The following is a 20,568-nucleotide window of genomic DNA, read 5'->3' as shown; positions in this document are numbered from 1 at the left end:
TGGCTAGAGAGTCTAGAACCGGGGGTCACAGTCTCAGAATAAGGGGTCGGCCATTTAGGTTTGAGATGAGAAGAAATTTCTTGGTGAATCTTTGGAATTATCTACCCCAGAGGGCTGTGGAGGCTCAGTCGTTGAGTATATTCAAGACAGAGATCGATAGATTTTTGGATATTAAGGGAATCAAGGGATATGGGGATAGTGTCGGAAAGTGGAGTTGAGGTAGAAGATCAGCCATGCTCTTGTTGAATGATGGAGCAGGCTCAAGGGGCTGAATGGCCTACTCCTGCTCTTACTTCTTCTGTTCTTCTGTTCTTATAACATTCATGTGAAGTGCCTTGGGACATTTTAGTATGTTAAAGGTGCTATATAAATATAAGTTGTTGTTGTTGACTTTGTTACAAAAAATTGGATGGATTGATGGGTAAAGTGGGATTGGAACGTTTCTTTAGTGGTGGTTTTTATTGTAGCATAGTGGCCAAGAGATGCTGTGATGGCCAGTAACAGAGGGAAGGTGTGGGATTATTATTGAATGGGGAATTGGGGTTGCGTTCACTCATACCACAGTCAGGTGAGTCGATCATGGATTGCCTAGGCAGAACAGGGCTGTCTGGGTTGCCTCCTCCCTTCCATTTCCTCCTCTTCCGCCTTCCCAACTGCTTCCTTCTCCTCCTCTTCCTCCTCCTTCTTGTCCTCAGCTGGTTACCATATGCTTGGTGTTAAGGGCTGTGCCCTCATGATGGCGAGGTTGTGGAGCATACAGCAGACCACAATGAATCTTGAGACACATTCCGGTGAGTATTGCAGGGCTCCTCCAGAGCAGTCCAACAACGGAAGCATTGTTTAAGCATGTCAATGGCCTGCCAGATCAGATTTTGTGTGGCAGCATGGTACGCCATTTGTATGTATGCTGCCCATGTGTGGTTGGGTTGCGGAGTGGAGTCATAAGCCAGGTTAACAGCGGCTAGCCCTTGTCGTCCAATAGCCACCCTCTGCTTTGTCATGGTGGCTCAAAGACTGAGGGAACTCAAAGACTGAAGACGGTGCAAAATAAAAGCATCATGACTGCTGCCAGGATACCAGGCATTCACCATCATGACATGCTGAGCATGGTTGCACAACAACTGCACATTCAGCAAGTGGTAAGGTTTGCAGTGTACATCTCAGCATTTAGATGCGGCACCCGCAAAGCTACATGCGTGCAGTCGATGGCACCCTGTGCCATGGGGGAGTCCACTATCCTGGCAAAGCCACATTCATGCTTTGCCTACTTGTCTCTGGTCAGAGAGAAGACAAATAAAACCCCTCTGCTGGCATAAAGAGCACCTGCCATCTCTCTTATGCAGTAGTGGATGGCAAACTGGGACTTGTTACTGATGTCAACTACTCCAGCCTGGAAAAATACTGACACAAAGAAATTCAGGGCCACGGTCACCTTCACAGCCACTGGCAGCGTTGTCCTTGCCCTGTTGTGAGGCTGCAAGTCTGGTTGCAAGAGGTGACAAAGTTCTTTAAGCACATCCTTTGTAAAGCACAGATGCATCACACACTGCTCCTGGCTCAGGTTGAGGTTAGAGAATTGCTCTCGGAAAACCCTAGGTGGGTAAGGCCTCCTGCTGAGAGCCCTTCTCCCCCTCCTCCTCCCTCTGTGAGCAGCTTGCCCTCTTCTTTGTTGTCTCTGTTCCATCTCCCTGTCATGCTGCAGGCCAAGGCAGATGACAACTAGAGCAACCAGGAGCAAATGGTCTGACCAGAACCCTTGAAGTCAGAACCAAGGCCTTCTCCATTTGCAGCACCACTCCCTGTCACCTCACCAACTTTAAAACAACTCTGGAAAGCTCCAAACACTTCCACAAACTTACACAGAGCCAGTAGAAATTAATCAGCAACTAACCCATAAGTAGGTGATGATCCCTTTAAATATCGCTGGTAGGGGGTCCTTGCAGCTGCTGAACGCATGTTTAGCTGTGTGAGGTTAACACAGGGTGTTAGTTCCAGCTTTGAGAATGAAAATGGCAGTGTTAGCGTCAAATCAGCATTGCATGCAGATTGACATCACGATCTGCCTACTCTACGTACTTCGGTGTACACTCCCAGTGCCGACGCTAACACCCTCACCAAAATGGTGTCTGGCACGGCCCGTACCAGAAGTGCGTGTGCGTGGCTCGGACACCATTCTCGACCCAAAACGCCATTGAATGTTTAGCCCATAAACTGCAAGGGTAAGTCTAACTAACGGCAGATACTGTTACATGCCCTGCTATAGCAAAATCTGGCCCTTTATCCTATTAGCCTTGTTATTTTCTTTTGTGCAAGGTGCTTCTCAGGATTTTCCTGAAAGTAAAATTTGATAACTTCCCCCACAATCTAAATGTACTGTGTTTTCATTTTTTTTAACAGTGGGACTCCCCATTTTTTGGGTGTTTTCTTTCCGCATTCTTGGGTCTTTCCCTAGCACAAAACCTTCTCTACCAAGGTATGATGAATGATATGTGACACCATGCATGGACTAATTTTTACAGCCTCATCCAATTATGTCTGATGAAAGGTCATTGATTTGAAACATTGGCCTAGAAATTGGTCCACTTACCGCCACGAGTTTTCACCACGATCCAGTCAAAAAATGGCGGTCGCCAGTCTAGCGACCTTCTCTGGCGCGGGACTTAGTGGCCACCATTTTGGTGAGGGCTTGCTGGCCCTGGAAGCATATATTAAGAGAGGTGAGGTCAGTGGGCATGCAATGCTGACCTAACGTCACCTCAGCAAACTTGGACCTTAGCGCTGTTTTGTAAGCTCGCCATGAAATCCCAGTATTCAGCAGACTGACAAAGATGCTGTCAGCACCTCTTAAAGGGACACACACATCTTTCAGGTAAGTTTGCATTTAAGCTTTTGGACTGGATTTTTTTTATTTTATTGAAGTAGTGGCTTGGTGTAATACATGTTAAAAGTTTTTTAAGTGGGCAGGGAGTGCTGCTGGATGCTTGCAAGGCCTTGGATGGTAAAGGAAGGCCTCTGAGAAGACAGAAAATGCTGGAAATACTCAGCTGGTCAGGCAACATCTGTGGAGAGAGAAAAAGAGTTCACGCCTCAGCTCGAGATGCTGCTTGACCTGCTGAGTATTTCCAGCATGTCATGCTTTTATTTCAGATTTGCAGCATCCTCTCGCAGTGGGAAGAGGAAGGCGTAGAAGAGGAGGAAGCCAAAGAGGAAGAAGAGGAGGAGGCAGATGGAAGGATACATCCCAGACAGCCCCTTTCTGGCTGAGATATCCGAGATGGAATCATCCGCCTATGGTACCAGTGACCACAACCTCAATTCCCCTTTCAAAATTAGTCCCACTACTTACCTTCCCTCTGTTACTGACCATCACAGCATCCTCTTGGCCACAATGCTGAAACAAAAGCCTCCACAAAGCAAACATTTCAATCCAACTTTATAAGTCTATCCATCCAATATGACATCAAGAAATCAATTCATCACCCTTATACATTCACTTAGGCTTGTGTGTGCCTTTGCCTATCCTATTGAAGTGCGACCCCAGTGGCTGCAGCATGGCTGGTGGAAGGCTGCTGAATTTCAGTGGAGGACACTGCAAATGGTCTTGCTGGTTGAGCTTGAGGAGCTGGTGGCTGGGAGTGTTGAATTGAGTAATGCAGCTTCTGTTTCTTCTTCTTCTTCACTCTCCTCTCCCTCTTCTTGTTGACCCACTGGCTGGGCAGGCTGCATTTCTTGGGTGTGTGAAATGATGAAGGCACAAGTGTGGAGTTGTGATGAGGGGAGGGCGGAAAAGCAAGAGGTGCATGTGAGAAGGAGGATAACGTATTGCATCATTTCAGCCCATCCACTGGCCAAGGGCTCAGCTATGCCCCTGCCAAGAATGGCCAGCACCGTCTCCTCCAAGGGGGTGAGGTGAAGCTAGGATTGGGAGGTGTGCCTGGTGTTTGGTACAGATTTTTGGCATGTAAGTGATTGGTTGGGGGTGGGGTGGGGAGTCATGAATTGAGAAGTGTGTGAGACTAATGGTGCAGTTGGTAGGAGATGGCTTTTGAAGATGCATTCACTGACCTTGACCACTGGTCTGAGGTCGTGAAACTTCTTTGAGCACTGCAGCCAGGTCGTAGGGGGCGACACTACTGGCAGTGACAGTCTTGGTGATCTGGTCCCACATCCTTCTTTCTGGAGGGCCTCCTGGCCCCTGTGGGTAGAGGACCTCTCTTCCAGTGTTGGCCCCCTGCACAAAGCTGGAGTGCTGCGTATGAGACCCTGGGTGCCACTTCCCTGGCTTGCTGAGCCATTTGTATTAGTGCTGAAGCACTTTTCCCATTTTTTTAGGTGCGGAAGGGAATTCAGCTTTCAGAGCTGAAGTCTCCCATTTGGGGGTTCTATTTAATGTTAATTTTTTTTCAGAAAGCATCTGAGCTGTAAGGGCTAAAAACTGCACATTTTAATTCAATTTTATTTTTATCATTTTATAATGCATTGCCCTTTTAAGGAAATGACAATGCATTGCCCTTTTAAGGATCCCACAAATCACAGCCTCGCTTTCAGAGGCTGTTGAAGCAGCAATGCCACATTCGAGCCTGCTGCTGGGACCAACGCCACCAGGGCAGCGTTACACTCTCAGATTAGCGCTGGGCTATTGATAATTAATTCCTAACACCAATTTTTCGGTCCTGCTAGCACCACCATTTTCAACGGCCGTTAACCCCCGGCCGCTATGGCACCAGCAGCTTTTGCAGCGGCCACAGACTTCTAGGCTATTAACTCTGTTTCTTTCCATAGATGCTCCATGACCTACAGAGTATTTCCAGCATTTTCTATTTTCATTTCAGATTTACAGCATCCGCAGTATCTTGATTTTGTTTTATAACTGACCTAGATCGGCCCATGCTTTTATTTTCTGTTGGCCACCTAACCTGGTTCATACTGCTTTAGTTAGGTTAGGTTTGTCCTGTGTCACTACAGTGTATTATCTAAGTTTGAAAAACTTTCTTTTGCATTAATCTTTCTTATACAATAAACAATTATCTACTTTTAAACAATCACATTAACTGGTCTAGTACAAATTGTTAATATAAATTACTACAATTAATACCATCATATAGGTAATCAGTGGCATCCATTCTGATCTCTGTAACATTTAATAATTTCATATAGAGTGGTTCAGTGGGTTCATAGTTTAAGAAGCAACCTAATTCATGGAGGTCACAGTATGTGCAGTGGAAAGTTAAAAGAAAATTAGCCCAAGAAGCAAAACATTTCCTGGAGTTGCCAGTGTAAGTTAAACGTTAGGTAGTGAATAAAATTATATTCAACCATCAACAAGTTTACAGTCAAGTTTTTCTACATTGTTTGGAATAAAACTATATCTAGTTGTGAGTTCTCTGGTAAGGTTGTGTTGTAGGTAAAGATGTAATGAAGGGTATATTGAGTACACCAACCTTTTATTTTTGCAGGCTAAAATTTAAATGAGAAATAAAATGAGGGTCATGATTTTAGTGTCAGCCCATCCACTCATTATAAATCAGGTGGTGCACAATTTGCATGTGCCTGACTTGAACATTGCTGAATGTGGCTGTAATTCCTTGTTCAGCTAATTTGCATGAGATGGATAACTGTCAGGCATGCTACATGTCTCCTGTTTAGCATTTGTCCATTAAGGATGTAAATTCATGTGCTGCTACAGGCCTTTAGGACCTGCAGCACTTTAAAGGGGCAACCACTTTTATTTTTCATTTTGCTGCTGATATACTTGAATAGGCACAGGAAAAATTGGCAAGCAGCAGCCAGGCATCATAGTTCATGGAGGATGCCATAGAAATCTTGCTGCAACAAGCGCAGAGAATATCTTCCCCACCCCCCTGCCGAATGGCATTGGGTCAGCTGAAGGATGGGTCAGGGAATTTGGCAGGAAGTCCCTGATCATGTCAATGCTAATTGTACTGTGTGAAAGGCCTGGATGCTGTGCTGGAAAAAGTCAATAACTCTGCCGGGATTGGCAAAGTAGGAGAACATACTGTAGCTTCATCAAAAATGCCGTGCAGCAATGATTATAGCATGAAGTGTTCTCTCCTAACCAAATATTATTACAGAATTTGGCTAACTTCCCATGGTCATCCATCAGGCAACATTGTACATTTGTCATCCCCCCCTTTAATAGGAACCTCAACTATACAACCCCATGCCAACTCCTTCCATATACAGCACCCATATGATGCACGCTTCCATCTTTTCAACATTTATGTAGAACAGCTGGATACATGGCACTAATGTCAACTACTCAGTGCATGCCATTGGTTTTGTAGGAGAAAAGAACACACAATAAGATGGAGAGAACAAGAATGAGAAAAGGATCAAGAAACCTGCATCCCCTCACCACTTTTGAGGAGCAGGCTCTCCAAATACAGGGACAGGACTTTGAACAGCATGCAAGAGATGGGAAGATAGGAGACCTATATAACGTTTTAGCATAATTACCCTTGGGGCAGCTTGTAGATTAGAAGTGAGAGTTGTTTTGAGTCTGCGTTGACCTTCCATGTTACTTATAATACTATCACAGAATCATCGAAACTTACAGCACAGAAGGAGTCCATTCAACCCGTCATGCCTGTGCTGGCTCTTTGAAAGAGCAGTCATGCTTAGTCCCACACCCCCCGCTTTTTGTCCATAACCCTGTAAGTTCCTCATCCTCAAGTCCTGTCCAACTCCCTTTTACAATTATTTATGGAATCAGCTTCCACCACCATTTCAGGTAGACTGTCCCAGATCCTGACAACTCTCTGAGTGAAAACTTTTCTCCTCATCTCCCCTCTAGATCTTTTGCCAATGATTTGAAATCAATAATCTGTGGTTATTGGCCCACTCACCAGCGGGAACAGCCTTTATCTACTCCATCAAAACCCCTCATCATCTTGAAAACCTCTATTAGATCATCTCTGAAGCTTTGCTGTTCCAAGGAGAACAGTTCTAACATTTCCAACCTCTCCTCATAACTGAAGTCTTTCATCCCTGGTAGCATCCTGATAAACCTCCTCTGTACCCTTTCTAAGGCCTTTACACCTTTCCTGAAGTGTGGTGCCCAGAATTATCCACAATACTACAGCTGAGGCCTAACAAGTAATTCGTAAAGTTCTAGTCTGATTTCTTTGCTTTTATGTTCTATGCCTCTATTTATAAACCCAAGTAACCCATATGCTTTGTTAACCACCTTATCAACTTGCCCCGCTACTTTTAAGGATTTGATTATATGAACACCAAGGTCTCTTTGCTCATCTACACTTTTCAAAATCATGCCATTTATAGGCCTAGAAATTGAGTTTGCGCTGCGCCGGGGCTTAACGCCGGAAATTTAGCGCCGGTGCTAAGTCGCGCTGTGCGCGCCAAAAATTCAGTAGCGCCGCGCCCAAACGGCTGCCGGCGCTACTGAAGGCTGTTTGCGCCTGAAAACTGGCGCTACGCGCCGCATTGCGGCGCTATTCCGGCGCTGCGGCGCCCGATGCAGTGCGGCAGGCTCGGGAAGTGCAGGCCTCCTCCTTCAGTTAAGGAGGAGCTGCCTGCACCCGCCCGCTGGCCGGTTAAATCGCCACAAAAATTAGCCCGGCACCTCGGGGAAGTGCCGGGCTCGCAGCCGAGAAGCATCTGTTCCGCGGGGGGGGGGGTGGGGGAGTCCGGGGAGGGAGGTGCGGGCAGGCGGCCGGCGGGAAAGCAGCCGGCCGCCGCTCCACCTTTATGCGCCGGCGCAAAGTCGTGTAAGACTCTGTTGCCAGAGTCTTAGTTGCGGCTGCCACGGGCGAGGCGGCCGCAACTGAATTTCGGCGCTGGGGCCCGTCACCACGGCAACCGGGACGCTGCGCACACCGATGACGTCATCGGTGCCGGCGCAGCGCTACCGGTGTAACGCCGATGTTGGGCCCTAGTCAATTTCAAAACCGGCTGTAAGTCCAGCGCAATGCCCTCTAGCGCCGCAAAATGGGCGCTAAGCCCACTCAATTTCTAGGCCATAGTATATTGGCTTTCCATATTAGTTCTCCCAAAGTGCATCACTTCACACTTCTCGACATTGAACTCTATCTGTAATGCTTCTGCCCATTTCACCATCCTGTCTATATCATCCTGAAGTCTACTACTATCATCATCACAATCTACTATTTTGCCAACTTTCGTATCTTCTGCAAACATTATAATACTGCTCCCTGCACCCGAGTCTAGGTCATTTATAAAAATTAAACTGACCCTTGGGGTGTGAGGGAATACGCCATATTTCAGAAAGATACACCATAATATGAACAGAATACTAATATTATTAATACATAATATATTGGGTTTAAAAATCTAAAGCCTATTAATATGCAACCAATTGAGATAGCTAGAAATGCATGAACCACTCTGGTCAAAGTGTCTTTAATATACATAGTGGCCCAGAAATTCGGGTCCCAACGCGTGAGTATGCAAGGGGTACTCACGCGTAGGCCAAACGAAAGTGCCGGTTTCGTGTATGCACTGCGCATGCTCGGGAAACCGGCACTTCCGTTCCCCTGAAAGAAGGGGTTCAGAAGTCGAACGTGTGCGCCGGAGAGGCAGCGCGTGTGCATCAAACTTACGTTTTTTTTCCAGGTTTCTCCGGGAGGGTAAGTCTCCAGCAGTTACACTTTTAAAAAGCAGGCGCAAGGCTTGCTTTTAACAAGGTAAAGTGGTGAATTAATTAAAATTAAAACAAATTTTCCACAGGTTTATTATTTTTAAATACTTTAAAGAAAGGTAAGTTTATTTTTAGCCCTGTTAGAAAATGTAATAAATTTTTTCAAAAATTTAAATTATTGTTTAAAATAGTTATTTCATGTAATTTATAGTTTATTTTAAAAATGTGATTTTTTAAAACATTTATTTGAGATTTTAGTGATGTTTTGGGGCTTATAGTATTTATAGGTTTGGCAGCTCTTCCTGTCAAACTTATGAATGAAACATTCCCTGATACCATTGGCTCTCCATGGCCCACGTGATCCCAGGGGACGCATCGAACTAACTGCGCCCCTGGAATACGCAAGCACTGCGCGCTGGCAGTTGGAGGAGGCCCAGGATCAGAATCCCATGCGGGCCCACAGCTCAATGACCGGCGCGCTAGGTAAGTGCAGGTCAGGGGCTTGCACCCGCGGGAAGCCCTGACCCGAATTTCTGGGCCATTATATTTAATATGCATAGGCCTAGAAATTGAGTTTGCGCTGCGCCAGGGCTTTAGCGCCGGAAGTTAGCGCCGGCGCTAAGTCCCTTTGCGCGTGCCAAAAATTCAGTAGCGCCGCGCCCAAACGGCTGCCGGCGCTACTGAAGGGTTTTAGCGCCTGAAAACTGGCGCAACGCGCCGCATTGCGGCGCTATTCCGGCGCTGCGGCGCCCGCTGCGGTGCGGCAGGCTCGGGAAGTGCAGGCCTCCTCCTTCCGTTAAGGAGGAGCTGCCTGCACCCGGCCGCGGCCCGCGCAAATCTCTTCAAAAATGAGCCCGGCACCTCGGACAAGTGCCGGGCTTGCATCTGTTCCGGGGGGGGGGGGGGAGAAGTCCGGGGAGGGAGCTGCGGGCAGGCGGCCGGCGGGAAAGCGTCCGGCCGCCGCGCCTCCTTAAAGCGCCGGCGCAGACTCCGGCAACACTCGTTTGCCGGAGTCTTAGTTGCGGCTGCCACTGGCGAGGCGGCCGCAACTGAATTTCGGCTTGGGGCCGGGTTACCACAGCAACCGGGACGCTGCGCACACCGATGATGTCATCGGTGCCGGCGCAGCGCTACCGGTCTACCGCCGCGGAAGGGCCCCAGGCAATTTAGGAACCGGCGCCAATTGCAGCGCTAGGCCCTCTAGCGCCGCAAAATCGGTGCTAAGGGCACTGAATTTCTAGGCCATAGTACCTACATAGTAAAAACCATACCAACAAGACTTTGAAGACATGACTTCAAAAGATTACAAGCAAAAACATTGGCCTAGAAATTGAGTTTTGGCTTAGCCAGGGCTTTAGCGCCGGAAGTTAGTGCCGGCGCTAAGTCCCCCTGCGCGCGCCAAAAATTCAGCAGGGCCGCGCCCAAACGGCTGCCGGCGCTACTGAAGGGTCTTTGCGGCGGTAAATCGGCGCTAACTGCCGTTTCGCGCCGCAATTCCGGCGCTGCGGCACCCGATGCGATGCGGCAGGCTCGGGAAGTGCAGGCCTCCTCCTTCCCTTAAGGAGGAGCTGCCTGCACCCGATCGCGGCCCGCGAAAATCTTTTAAAAAATGAGCCCGGCACCTCGGACAAGTGCCGGGCTTGCTTCTGTTCCGGGGGGGGGGGGGGGGGGGAAGTCCGGGGAGGGAGCTGCGGCCAGGCGGCCGGCGGGAAAGCGGCCGGCCGCCGCGGGGCCTTTAATGCGCCGGCGCAAAGACTCGTAAGGCTCTGTTGCCAGAGTCTTAGTTGCGGCTGTCACGGGCGAGGCGGCCGCAACTGAATTTCGGCGCTGGGGCCCGTCGGCATGGCAACCGGGACGCTGCGCACACCGATGACGTCATCGGTGCCGGCGCAGCGCTACCGGTCTACTGCGGCGTAAGGGCCCCAGGCAATTTCGGCGCCGGCGCCAAATGCAGCGCTAGGCCCTCTAGCGCCGCAAAATCGGCGCTAAGGGCACTCAATTTCTAGGCCATTGTGTTTGTATTGAACTTGGAGCAGCATGGAGTCACAATGTCTGCTAAAAACCAGTAAAGCCAATATTAAGAATTGAATGAAAGCATTTTGTAAGAATGACATCAAACAGAAACCATAGCTGTCATTGTTTTTATGATGGTTTTTGGAACACCGAAAGGTAGAGACATAATTATGCATGCAATAGTTGAATTGACAGTAAGAATAGAAAGCAATCGAAAGAGGTATCAATAAAAACAATTAGCTGACATCAGCAGAGAACTTCTAAGAAGAAACCAATGCAAAACGAGTATAAAACATAGACCTTTTCAACAGAAAGGCAGAACTCGCTGAACGGGCAAAGCGTTTCATAGAAACACAGAAACATAGAAGATATGAGCAGGAGTAGGCCATTCGGCCCCTCGAGCCTGCTCCGCTATTTGATGAGATCATGGCTGATCATCCAAATTCAGTACCTGTCCCTGCTTTCTCCCCATATCCCTTGATCCCTTTAGGTTTAAGAAATATATCTAACTCCTTCTTGAATATATTTAATGAATTGACATCCACTGCCTTCTGTGGAAGAGAATTCCACAGGTTCACCACTCTCTGGGTGAAGAAATTCCTCCTCATCTCAGTCCTAAATTGCTTACCCCTTATCATTAGACTGTGACCCCTGGTTCTGGACTCCCCCGCCATCGGGAACATCCTTCCTGCATCTAGTCTGTCTAGACCTGTTGGAATTTTATAAGTTTCAATAAAATCCCCTCTCATTCTCCTGAACTCCAGCGAATATAAGCCCAATCGACCCAATCACTCCTCATACGTCATTCCTGCCATCCCAGGTATCAGTCTGGTGAATCTTCGCTGCAATCCCTCCATGGCAAGAACATCCTTCCTCAGATAAGGCGACCAAAACTGCACACAATACTCAAGGTGTGGTCTCACCAAGGCCCTGTACAACTGCAGCAAGACATCCTTGCTCCTGTACTCAAAATCCTCTCGCTATGAAGGCCAACATACCATTTGCCTTCTTAACTGCCTGCTGCACCTGCATGCTTACCTTCAGTGACTGGTGCACAAGGACACCCAGGTCTCGTTGCACTTCCCTTTCTCCCAATCTATTGCCATTCAGATAATAATCTGCCTTCCTGCTTTTGCCACCAAAGTGGATAACCTCGCATTTATCCATATTATACTGCATCTGCCATGCATCTGCCCAATCACCCAACCTGTCCAAATCATACTGGAGTTTCTCTGCATCCTCCTCACAGCACACATGCCCACTCAGCTTTGTGTCATCTGCAAACTTGGAGATATTACATCTGGTTCCCCCGTCTAGATCATTAATATATATTGTGAATAACTGAGGTCCTAGCACCAATCCCTGCGGGACCCCACTAGTCACTGCCTGCCACTCAGAAAAAGACCCATTTATTCCAACTCTTTGCTTCCTGTCTGCCAACCAGTTCTCTATCCAAGTCAGTACCTTACCCCCAACCCCACTTTTCACACTAATCTCTTATGCGGGATCTTATCGAAAGCCTTCTGAAAGTCCAGATACACCACATCCACTGGTTATCCCTTATCTATTCTATCAGTTACATCCTCAAAACATTCCAGTAGATTAGTCAAGCCTGATTACCTTTTGTAAATCCATGTTGACTTTGTCCGATCCTGTCACTGTTTTCCAAGTGCTCTGCTATTACATCTTTTATAATGGACTCTAGCATTTTCCCCACTACCGATGTCAGGCTTACCGGTCTATAATTCCCCGTTTTCTCTCTACCACTTTTTTAAATAGTGGGGTTACATTAGCTACCCTCCAATCCATGGGAACTGTGCCCGAGTCTATAGAATTTTGGTAGATGACCAGCAATGCATTTAATATTTCTTGGGCCATTTCCTTAATTATACTAGGATGTAGATTATCAGGCCCTGGGGATTTATCGGTCTTCAATCCCCTCAATTTCCCGAACACCATTTCCCTATAAACATTGATTTCATTCAGTTCCTCCCTCTCATTAGACCCTATGTTCCCCGACATCTCTGCGAGGTTATTTGTGTCCTCCTTTGTGAAGACAGAACCAAAGTACGTATTTAATTGGTCAGCCAGTTATTTGTTCCCCAATATAAATTCCCCTGATTCTGACTGCAAGTGTCCTATGCTTGACTTCACCAATCTTTTTCTCTTCACATATCTATAAAAGCTTTTACAGTCAGTTTTTAACGTTCCCTGCAGCTTACTCTCATATTCTATTTTCCCCCATTTAATTAATCCCTTTGTCCTCTTTGCTGAATCCTAAACTGCTCCCAGTCCTCAGGTTTGCTTCTTTTTCTGGCCAATTTATATGTACTCTCCTTGGATCTTATGCTATCCCTAATTTCCCTTGTTAACCACGGTTGAGTCACCTTTCTTGTTTTATTTTTATGCCAAACAGGGATAAACAAAATCTGTAGTTCATCCATGCGATCTTTAAATGTTTGCCATTGCCTATCCACCGTCAACCCTTTAAGTAACGTTCCCCAATCCATTCTAGCCAACTCGCGCCTCATACCATCATAGTTTCCTTTATTTAAATTCAGGACCCTAATCTCTGAGTCAACTACATCACTCTCCATCTTAATGAAGAATTCTATTATATTATGATCGCTCCTCCCCAAGGGGCCTCGCACAACAATTAATTGTTGCTAATTAATTGCTAATTAATCCTTTCTCATTACATAATACCAAGTCTAAGATGGCCTTATTTCTAATTGGTTCCTCAACATATTGGTCCAGGAAACCATCCCGGATACACTCTAGGAATTCATCCTCCACAGTATTGTTACTTATTTGGTTAGCCCAATCTATATGTAAATTAAAGTCACCCATGATAACTGCTGTGCCCTTATTGCACGCGTCTCTAATTTCCTGTTTAATGCTATCCCCAACCTCAGCATTACTGTTTGAGGGTCTGTATACAACTCCCACTAATGTTTTCTGCCCCTTCATATTTCCCAGCTCTACCCATACGGATTCCACATCGTCAGAGCTAATATCCTTCCTTACTATTGTGTTAATCTCCTCTTTAACCAGCAATGCTACCCCACCTCCATTTCCTTTTTGGCTGTCCTTCCTGAATATTGAATACCCCTGGATGTTGAATTCCCAGCCTTGGTCACCCTGGAGCCATGTCTCCGTAATCCCAATTATATCATATCCGTTTACATCTATTTGTGCAGCTAATTCATCCACCTTATTAAGAAAGCTCCTCGCATTAAGACATAGCCTTCAGGCTTGTTTTTTTAACACTCTTAGTCCTTTTAGAATTATTATTTATTGTGGCCCTGTTTGATTTACACTCTTGATTTCTCTGCCTTCCACTTCTGCTTTTCTCCTTCCTGTCTTTTGCTTCTATCCTTGCTTCCCTTTCCTCTGTCTCCCTGCACAGTTTCGCAACCCCCTGCCATTTTAGTTTAAACCCTCCCCAAAAGCACTAGCAAGCACTCCCCCTAGGACATCAGTCCCGGTCCTGCCCAGGTGCAAACCGTCCAGTTTGTATTGGTCCCACCTTCCCCAGAACCAGTTCCAATGTCCCAGGAATTTGAATCCCTACCCCTTGCACCATTCCCCTAGCCACTTATGTAGGGGGTGGCGGGTGGCACATGCACCCAGTCATTTATGCCGCTGACTGTTGGTGAGTGGTTCGAATCACTCCCATGCCCCTGGGTTCTAGACTCCGGACGTAGGTACAGGCGGCGATACAGAAAGACTCGAGTAGACAGGTGGTTCGATGTAAGAAAACCAAGATTTTATTAAAACAGGAACGAAAACACAGTCTTATGAGAAAAATTACTGGTAGAGAACACAATTACAGGCATGTAACACTACAACTATACTTATACAGGGAATGGGGAACACACAGCACATCGAGGGAAAAACAATTACTTTAACAATCCCCTTATCCTTATCCCACCCCTATACCTAACTAGATTAAGCTATGAGGGGCCAGGAATTCATGCTCACCAATCCAAAGCAAAACTTGTTGTTTTAGCAATCGTAATTTTGGGCTGCTGTCCTATGGGGTACTCCGGCACCACATAGTCTCAGGGCGCGGCGCTGGAGCTGCTGCTGTGACACAGCTTTCTTCTCCTCAGCTGCCATCATCATCTCATCATGATGGGTTCTCTTCTTCTCCCTTGGGCGGTCGTCGGCGGTAACGTTGCGTCAATGAGACGATTAACAGTCTTCACTGTTTAGATTTTACTACCCAAGCGTCAAACGCCAGTATATTCGTCGTGGCATGGGCACCTGCATTACAGTGTTCAACAAGGGCTTGCCAGCTTAGTTGCGGGGTTCACCCAACCAACTTAGTCTCACTGTCCTCAAATACTTTCTTCCCCGAGTGTCAGCTTATAACTTGGCGCTCGGGTTTTTTAATTAATACGTCTCCTGCTGCCCTTCTCTGCTCTTGTCGGGTCTACCTTACTCTTCATCTCGGTTCATCTTGCCTCATTTCCTCTGCCCGCTCTCATGGCCCGGGTGTCCTGGGTGACTTTGGACTCGGGTCTCGTTCCCCTCCCCTGCTATTGGTATGGATGTCCTTGGTTGCAACTTAATGCGGGGAGCAAGAAGAGAACCCACCATGAGGCCAGGGCTCGAGTGCGAGCGGCGGTAGCCCAAGGCCAGACGAGAGGTCAGAGTCAGGAGGAGAGAGCCAGCAGAGCGAGATTGCTACTAAGGGCCTACAGTTATACTCTTTTCGATGGCCCCTTATCTGTGCGCCAAATCAGGTTAGTCCATTGTTTAAATTTTGGCGGGCTGTTTTAAATGATTGCACCAATCTAAAATAACTGTTTTTAGATGGTCGTTTATCGCACCTAATGGCATTAATGAATTCTAATCGGCCTGACCAGCCTCGATGGATTCCTTAAGCTGTTTCCGATTATTTATGCGGACAAACTAATGGCCTCCTGTTTAGGTCTAACTGGGTTGATCTGTTCCAATTTGATGAAAATGCATATTCAATTGTTTGCTTAGCTGTCTGGCCCTCCAAACACAAAAGTCCTTTTCACAGAAATGCATTTTAAGTTTCGATTTCCCAAAGTTGCTTGTTCTGAGCTGCAGAGTTCAGGCTTTTAAAATCATACAGGCTTTTGGCCATGAGGTGCGGATACCATCTTTTGGGTACCCTTTTTAAATTGTCCATAGGGTCCCTTTTATTAATAACCTTGGGGATATGTGAAAATTTTGCGAATACTACACTATTCATCTGAAATATCCTTATATTTCTACTCTGACTAGCATGTGGCACTGGTAGCAATCCTGAGATTACTACCTTTGGGGTCCTTTTTTTAAATTTACCTCCTAACTCCTTATATTTAGCTTTTAGGACCTCATCCAGTTTTTTACCTATATCTTTGTTACCTATATGCACCATAACAACTGGCCGTTGACCCTCCCCTTCCAGACTGCCGTGCAGCCGCTCCGAGACATCCTTGACCCTTGCACCAGGGAGGCACATACCATCCTGGAGTCTCGTTTGTGGCTGCAGAAATGCCTATCTATTCCCCTTACAATAGAATCCCCTATCACTATAGCTCTCCTGCTCTTTTTCCTCCTGTCCTGTGCAGCAGAACCATCCATGGTGCCAGGAAGTTGGCTACTGCTGTCTTCCCCCGATAAGCCATCTCCCCCAACAATATCTAAAGCGGTATAGCTGTTTGAGAGGGGGATGGCCACAGGGGACCCCTGCACTACCTGCCTGCACCTACTACTCTGCCTGATGGTCACCCATTCCCTTCCTGCCTGTGCAGCCTTTACCTGCGGTGTGACCAACTGATTAAACATGATATCCACGACGTCCTCAGCATCGCAAATGCTCCATTATGTATCCATTTGCAGCTCCAGCGCCGCAATGTGGTCTGCCAGTAGCTGCAGCCAGATACACTTCCCACACAAATGGTTGTTAGGGACACAGGAAGTGTCCCTGATTTCCCACATAGTGCAGGAGGAGCATGCCATGGGGCCGAGCTGTCCTGCCATGACTTACCCTTTAATTAATGTAAATTAATTTCTCAACTCTTCAGAGGCATCTCTGTAAGTCTTTAACTATGAATCTTGGGAAGTCAAATAATTGATTTTGGTGGATATTCTGGATTTAGAAATACATAAGAAATAAGAAATGTAATGAAGTAAAGATTTGAGAATAAGGATCTCTGAAAAATAAGAAATGTAAGTTAATTTTATTTTGAATTGTTAATGTTGCGACTGATTCAACAGCTGTTAACTGAATGTCAGCTCTTAAATAAAACTATATATTTTTAGAATTGTCTCAAAGAGTAAATCTGTATAAACTTGTGAACCCAAATTCTGTACACTCTTTTGTAAGGAGTTACAGAATTCTGGGTGAGTATTCCGGACCCTCATAATATCCGGAAGGTTACAGTCCAGTTCAACTTATTAAAAGTGCTATCCGGAGGATGGTAACATCTTCAGTCATTCCTTTCCTTTAGGGAGAGATAGCCTGAACCTTTAGACCCATTTAAGCGACTTATGGAATTCGGCTATCTCTAACTTAAGTTGAGGGTGAATGTCTGGGGAACACGCCTGATCTGGGGTAGCCCAAAAGGGCTAGGACTTGTAATTATCCCTTCAGGGGAACACCACTGCAAATCACCTCCCAGACAGAAAAACATCCATCCACCACCACCCTCTGCTTCCTGCCACTGAGCCAATTCTATATCCATACCACCACTTTCCCCTTAATTCTATGGGCTTCTATCTTCTTAATAAGCCTCCTATGAGGCACTTTATCGAATGCCTTCCGAAAGTCCATATATACTACATCTGCTACACTACCTTGATCAACCTTTTCTGTTACTTCATCAAAGAATTCAATCAAGTCAGTCAGACATGCGGCGCTGTATGTATAGCTGACGCGTCCCTACGGGGAACAAGCATTCCATTGTACTTGTTACATATGGCAAATAAATCTAATCTGAATCTGAATCTGAATCTGAATCTAAAATCCAAGCTGGCTCTCCTTGATTAACCAATGCTTTTCCAAATGAAAGTTTATTATGTTCCTGATAATGGTTTCCAATAACTTCCCCACCACCGATGTTAGGCTGGTGGGCCTGTAGGTTCCTATTTATCCCTCTCCCCTTTCTTGAATAGTGGCATAACAATAACAACCCTCCAGTCCTCCGGCACTACTCCATATCCAATGAGGATTGAAAGATTGTGATCAATGCCTCTACTATTTCTACCTTTGCTTCTTTCAGCAACCTAGGATGCATTCCATCTGGACCAGGTGACTTACCAACTTTCCATAATGCTAATCTTTTTAGTATATCTTCTCGATCTATTACTGTCCTGGCCATAAGTTCCCTCCTTACTTTTAGTATAATCTTCACATCATCCGCTTCCTTTGTGAATACAGATGTAAAGTACTGATTTAATACTTTAGCCATGTCCTCTGCCTCTACATTAGGGTAGAGTCTCCCAATATTACTACTATTTTTGTTACACACCTTTGAAATTTGCCAACAAATTTGCTCATCTATCTCCTTCTCACTGTTTGGAGCTCTATAAAAAAACTCCCAGTAATGTAACAACTCCCTCTCTGTTCCTCAACTCAAGCCAAATAGATGCAGTCCTAGAACCATCTAGCATATTCTTTCTACTTAGAACTGTAACATCATCTTTAATCAATACTGCCACACACCCTCCTCTTTTTCATTCTCTATCATTACTGAATATTTGGTAACCAAGAATATTAAGAACCCATTGCTGGCCTTGTTTGAGTCATGTGTTTTGTTAATGTAACCACGTCATAATCCCATGTGGCAACTTGTACCTGCTGCTCACCAACCTTATTAGTTACACTATGGACATTGACGTACATACAATTTAATACCTCCTTCATCACTTTTACTATTTTCCTCAATCTGGCCCCTGCAATTTTTGGGATATTTCTAATTATATTGTTGTTTATATCTCGCTATCCTCTGATCTCATTTCTGCTCCTTTCTGCTATTTTCTGGTTCCCCTCCCCCTGTCAAACGAGTTTAAACCCTCCCCAACAGTACTAGTTCACCTCTCAATAAGAACATTGGTCCCGGCTCTGTTCAGATGCAACCCGTCCATCTTCTACAGGTGTCTCTTCCCCCAAAACGAGTCTCAATGCCCCAAGAATCTGAAACCCTTCCTCCAGCACCATGTCTCCAGGGACGCATTTATCTTCCTGTTTCTATACTCACTAGCACGTGGCACTGGGAGTAATGCTGAGATTACTTGCTTTGAGGTCCTGTTTTTTAGTCTTTTTCCTATCTCCTGAAATTCTGCCTGAGGGACCTCAACACTTTTTCTACCTAAGTCATTGGTTCCAACATGGACCACGACTTCTGGCTGCTCCCCCTCCCCTCGCAGAATGCCCTGCACCCGCTCGGTGATAACCTTTACCCTGACACCAGGAAAGCAAAATACTATTCAGGATTTATGCTTGTAATTGCAGAAACGCTTGCCCATGCCCTGAAATATCGAATCCCCTATGACTACTGCATTTCTACTCTTTCTTTTTCCCCTGACTCTGAATCTCACTGACTCTCTCCGTTCTCAATGACTCTCTTCGCTCTCACTAACTCACTCCACTCTCACTGACTCCCTTCAGCCAGTGCTGTGTGCATGTATATCTTGCTTCGCCCCCTCCCCTCACCATAACCTGACTCTTGTGCCTTTCTGCTTTCAGATAATCAACAACAAGCACCAGGCCAGCCTGTTCCCGAGGTGATGCATGAGAGCGAGGGGGGAGAAGAAGAAGAAGACACAGTGTCACTGCATCTGTAACTCGCAGACACCACCTCAGAAACTGGCACTGCGCATACTTAAGAGGCAAGTGTAGAAGCGGGATCTGCAAAGCGTGAGGCACTGGGCATGTGTGGGCTGCAGCAAAGCCAGGGGGAAAGGGTAGCTCGGGGGCAGCTCTCCGGAGGACAAGTTTGTGTGCAAGTTCTGCTGCAGAGGACTCAGATGAGGACATCGATGGGGCAGCCTTTAAAAGAAGGGTGCAAATTAGGTGCAATGGCAAGACTACCAGAAAGCCTCTCGTCAATGTCAAGGAGCATGGAGGAGTCCACCTCCAACATCGCTAGTGTTCCTATGAAGTGCTCCCCCAGTGGCTGCAGCATGTCTGGTGGAAGGATGCGGAGTTTCCATGGGGGAAGACTTCAGATAGCCTTGCAGGATGCCCTCGAACAGCTCTGGGCCTGGAAGGCCCGGTTGTAAACTACACCACCTCAGCATGGGTGGCAGCAGTCTGGGCTGGCTAGCTGACAGGCTGTGGCAAGTGCAATGGCGGAGTGGCAGTGGTGGGAACAGGAATGCTGTCATCCAGAGAGAGGACAGCAGGGTCCTGCTCCACTGACACACTGCCACTCCACTGAGGTGGCGCCTCAGCATTACTAGCAATCTGCTGGAGCACAGGTTGCTGGGCTGCTGCGACACCGTGAAAGCCCCGGTTGAGATTGGTAGACCCAGCCACGATGGCAGCCTCAGAGCTTGGGTGGCATCAAGCTGAAATTGCATTGAGAGGAGTCTAAGCCTGGATGGCACAAAGCTGAGCTTGCCTATGAGCAATCTCTGTTTCCGCTGCATCACCAAGACGTTGGGCCTTGCCACCCATGCTGAGGTGGTGCAGTTTACAACCGGGCCTTACAGGCCCAGAGCTGGTCGAGGGCATCCTGCAAGGCTATCTGAAGTCTTCCCCCATGGAAACTCCGCATCCTTCCACCAGACATGCTGCAGCCACTAGGAAAGGAAAAGGCACTCGAATGACAGGTAATAAGGGATTATACAAGGGTGATTAGTTCATATCATAAGTGTAAATACATGTGAAGTGATTTTGGATAAATGTATTAATTTTGTTTGGAATCTTTTGTGGTGGCTCTCATTTCAGC

The sequence above is a fragment of the Somniosus microcephalus genome, chromosome 1 (genome assembly GCF_052327205.1).
Source record: "Somniosus microcephalus isolate GS21.2 chromosome 1, FLI_Smic_1.0, whole genome shotgun sequence".
Lineage (NCBI taxonomy): Eukaryota > Metazoa > Chordata > Chondrichthyes > Squaliformes > Somniosidae > Somniosus > Somniosus microcephalus.
Note: the sequence above shows the minus strand (reverse complement) of the source record.